The following is a 5,000-nucleotide window of genomic DNA, read 5'->3' as shown; positions in this document are numbered from 1 at the left end:
AGGTAGGACTTTAATCTGTAAGCACTTAACCTTAAGAAATTTTTTCCTCTGCCCTTTTGCTGGTTGTCTTGACGTTTTGCAGGGATGTCAGGCTAAAAGATGAGTCCCCTACCAGACGCCGTTGGCTTTGAAAAGCAGAACTGTTCTCATCTTCGCCTTGGGTGGATGCTCCACCATTTCTCTGCTTATCTGGTTGAAACTATTGCCGAGAAATAGCTGATGTCGATTGTTGGCGCCGCAATTATCCGACAAGGAGAGACCAACCAATCCATGCGCTCTGTGCCCAATAGCTCTGACTGTATTCCAATCCTGAAAATATTCCTGGATGCAGTCCGGTCTCTGAAATCCGTTGTGGCCCTGCCAAGTTTTATGTGAATTATTTTCCCCATCCTGGAGTTCAATCTGTTTGCAGCATCTAACTGAGACTATTCAGTGTAATCAGGGCATGACTAAGCCATTTTTATTGTTACTGGAATAATTGTATTGCACATTGGGCCCCTTATTAATCAGCTTGCTTGTTGCCAATCATTGCATTATTGTTCTATGTGTCCAATTAATGAGTCTGCCCATTGGCTACCATGTCGTTTTGTTTGTCTCCTTGTTTCATTGCTAAAGTCTCTGTAAATAAACCCCTGTAAATTTTTAAAAGAACTCTAATTCCAAATGGCGACCTTCCTCCTTTAATTGTAAATCCAGGGAAATCTAAGGTAAGTTTCAGATAACTTTTCCTTTGTTCATAATCTGGGCGCAATTGGTCCCGTTGCAGTCAAACCTCGTAAATTCGTTCAATTCTCATCCCAACCAAGACTCCCAGTTTATGACAATATATAAAATAATAAGACCCTGTTATTGCAAGGGTGCATGTTTATGAAGGAGTATGAAGTTATACCTATGCAAAGATGTGAATGAAATGACTCTATCAAAATTTTAGGTGAAGACTCCGGACAGGGCGTCAATCTGTTCACACCAATGCAATCCCCAGTGGCAAGAATCCTCCAACACTCAAATCTTTTGTTCTTGTCTACTTTCAAAATAATGTTAGAGCGTTCTCTATTCTCTAATTCAAGAGGTTCTTCATCCTTAGAGCATTGCATTCAGCCATATTGATTTGTAAAAGACATAGAGGAGTAAGAAGAAGTAGAAGAAGACTTACATTTTTTACAAGGTGGCGATGCTACTGATTCTGACCTCTGCGCTCACTCACTCAAGGTTAGAATGACACTAGGCTTCTTATACTTGGAGTCCGCCGCCTCCTCCTAGTCCTCCTCCTCCTCCTACGAGAATATGGCTCCTCCTCAGTCAGCAGCAACAAGATTGGACATTTTTGTTAATATCCCAATAGACAGTGATTCTCTGAACTTCCTCCGAGTATTTTGTATAAACCTCTTTCCTGACACTGGCCATTAATGGGCTAATTAATTAAGCCTACAGTTTATTTATACATTTATTCTACAAAACAATAAATAATGAAGAAGAAACGTGGCCATAAAACTCACCGTGAAGAGCTCCTCTGGGTTTGTCGTCTGCTCAAAACTCACCTGGTACGACACTGGACCTCCCTTCCTTCCTTCCTTCTTTCCTGTTACTGCCTCAAGTAGTAGTAGTAGCAGCAGCAGCAGCAGCAGGTGTTTGGCTCCGAAACAGCTCTCTCCTCCTCCCCCTCCTTCTGGTTTGTGTTTGTTTATTTTGTCTGTGCCTTTGATTAGTTCCTTCCAGTTCTTCCCATTTGTACAGCTGAATCTGAGTTGTGTAACTCCAGTGTTTGGTGACTTTTTCATAATTTTTCCAGTTGTCTCAAAAATTCTATAATAATAGACCTCCTCCTCCTGCCTTTTCAAAGACTGTACACCTGTTGCCTTTGTTAAAATAATTTTTCCAGTTGTGTCTCAAAAATTCTATAATAATAGACCTCCTCCTCCTGCCTTTTCAAAGACTGTACACCTGTTGCCTTTGTTAAAATGTATAAAAAGGTCATACATGGACTTTTATTTATTAGAATCTGCTGAGGAGACAGTCCCAGACAGTCTCTTTGTCTCTCTCTCTCTCTCTCTCTCCCCAAAGGTGGTGAAGGAAGACAGCAGTATAACTCTACCCATAATTACTATTATCGAAGTTCAATGAGACATGAAAGTCTTTCTCTTATTTCATCTCCTCAAGTTTTTATTTCTCCTCTTGCCATCCATATATTATTGGTATCCCTCCCCTTAATAAATTAAAAGGTGTCTCTTTTGACATTTCAAAGTTTCTGATAACGTGTTCGTAGAGACTTCTATTCCGTCATTCAGTTGATCTCATCTGAAGAAACTAGGAGGATTTTATCTTCTGAGACTGAAAACGCATTTCCACTTCCCCAACATTCATTCATTGCCTCTTCTATTTCATTTATGCTTTTGGAAGGTCTACAGTCTGACTGACTCACTAACTACTGCATTTTTTATCATGAAATAATTTTGGTAATGTTCTTGTTCTCTTCACAAGTTGATCAAGCTTTCCACAAGTTGAATCTTTTGACTGATTGATTGCCTTTTTATTGCAACTCTCATGAATTCCATGCGTGGTTCTTTTGAATTAATCATTGAATTATTTTGAATGAGTCTTTGGTGAATTTTTCTTATTTTCCGTGTTTGTAGATACGTACAGTAGATGTATACATTCAGGGTCATATGGTGTTTGCATTTGAAGCATTACCAAAATGCAGATCACAAAAGATTATGATATTTTTTTCTCAAAAACAAATGTTTTTCCATTTCCAGTATGAAACCTTGCTACCAAAACTACTTCATTATCTATGCATAACATGGCTAATAAAACACCCAGTGTAAGCATTCAGTATATTTGCAAAGCTTAAACATTCACCAAACTGTGACAAAAGCATCCTTGGCATTTCAGTATTTTCATATAGATAGATAGATATATAGAGAGGTATATTGACGGTAATATTATAATTTTTAAAAATACAAAATGTTCTCAAATATGGCCCAAAAAAAGGACATAAAAGATAAACAAGTAAATCTGAATAGTCATAAAAACATGTCGAAGCAGAACAAAGAAAAAACATATTATATAACACCTTCAAAAGTGTCATTTTTACAATTGGAACTTTAAATGCAGCTAAATAAAGAAGAAGAAGCCTTAGTGTGCAGACGTTTCAGCAGAACCCTCACGAATTACCACTACTTTCTCCACCTCAAAACAACATAAAGGAAGCTGACGGACATATTATATTCTAGGAAACTAAAACAAATAAAAAAAAGCAACAACATCTAGAAATCCAAACAACGCCTTTTAGCAGTTCTTAGTCATTTCCTCATCTATATGTAGACAGAATTCTGACTATTATTTCACGGCACTGCTCTGATATAGAGCCATGATCTGAAAATAAATGTTCCTACACTTGAGAAGATTGGCCAACAACATTTTGGCAATGGGCCACATATTAGGAGGCGAGGCAGAATAAGTACTTACAGCATTAGAGAATGGAGCAAGAATGAATATTATATATATATATATATATATATATATATAAATATGTGCATATATATATACATATAAATATGTGCATATATATACATGCATATGTATACATATATATATATATATATATATATATATATATATACATATATGTATATATATTTACATATATATATATCTATTACATATATATATACATATATATACATATATGTATATATTTTTATATATATATTATATATATCTGTTACATATATATATACATATATATATTATATATATATATATATCATATATATATATATATATATATATATATATATATATATATATATATATATATATATGTATATATATAATCTATAGATATATATATATATATATATATATATATATATATATATATATATATATATATATATACCCTTTTGTATTGGGAGCAATTTCAGAACACCAGAGAGAGATACCATCTGATCCACAAGCCTTTTCTGTCCGACTTCATGATTTGAGTCTGGGACTAAACTTCTTTTCTATGGGGTTATGTGATCATCCAGTACACACACATACACACACACACACACACACACATATATATATATATATATATATATATATATATATATATATATATATATCTGTGTGTGTGTGTGTGTATATATTATATCTGGTTCTAAAACTCTTAAAGGTGATCCTTACTGATAAGCAAACATGACTTTGCATATATATATAGAAGAGCACAACTTGAATTATAGAAGAATAATTCTCCATTGATGTTAGGAGAGATCCCTGTTGAATATGGCCTTAATATTAATACCATGAAACACCTTTCTCTCAATTACTTATCCAGTCACTTGAAACCAACACTTGATACATCGGATAGAAATTAGCATTTCCTTTCCTTTCCTTTCCTTTCCTTTCCTTTCAGTGACAGCAGTACAGCAGAACAGAAGCACAGAAAAGATGGAGCAGAGTGCTTCTTTCAGGGGCTTGGTCAAATATCGAGGATAGGTGATGTACAAAAAAAAACTGTATTTGTGATACATTTTCTCTTTTTCCTTTTCAACTGTTAAAATCCCAGTTTCTTGAAATTTTCAGCATACACACTAAGATTAAAGGATATTTCAGCCGAGAAATCCATTTATGCTCAACAACGCTTCCAACAGTCACCATAATTGATACCCTCTTGGACGGCAGTTTCCCTGGACGTAGATGGCACAAGATCCCATGTCCAGCCCTTCCTTCATTGCGAGAGATGGGAAGACGAAGATGAATTCTCACCGGAATCTCAGGGTCACATCATCACTACTGGAAAACTGCAGACGACTTCATGGAGGACTTAAGGTAAGATTCACGTTAGAATGAGGCCCAGCGGAGTGTCTTGCGCTCTCCGTGAAGAGCGAGAGGAATATACTGGTCTTGATAACTCTCTCTCAGGCAAACAGTAGTTTGAAGCGAGGGTGGCGGTGGAACAAGCAACTAGCACTCAAAGTAGTTATGCTCGAAAGAGGTGTATACATGGAATCTCG

The 5,000-nt window shown here is 35.7% G+C and overlaps 1 long non-coding RNA gene across 3 annotated transcripts in view; it reads right to left on the bottom strand.

Annotated features, from left to right (window-relative positions):
• Positions 1 to 4,373: 4,373 nt before the first annotated feature.
• The window catches only part of LOC136837973 (uncharacterized), a 257,728-nt gene continuing 257,101 nt past the window's right edge, over positions 4,374 to 5,000 (bottom strand). For all 3 annotated transcript variants that reach the window (XR_010852824.1, XR_010852823.1, XR_010852825.1), the window contains one exon: positions 4,374 to 5,000. This exon is cut by the window's right edge and continues 383 nt beyond it. This is a non-coding gene — a long non-coding RNA (uncharacterized lncRNA).

The sequence above is a fragment of the Macrobrachium rosenbergii genome, unplaced genomic scaffold (genome assembly GCF_040412425.1).
Source record: "Macrobrachium rosenbergii isolate ZJJX-2024 unplaced genomic scaffold, ASM4041242v1 13903, whole genome shotgun sequence".
Lineage (NCBI taxonomy): Eukaryota > Metazoa > Arthropoda > Malacostraca > Decapoda > Palaemonidae > Macrobrachium > Macrobrachium rosenbergii.
This window is presented reverse-complemented; position numbering and strand designations above follow the sequence as displayed.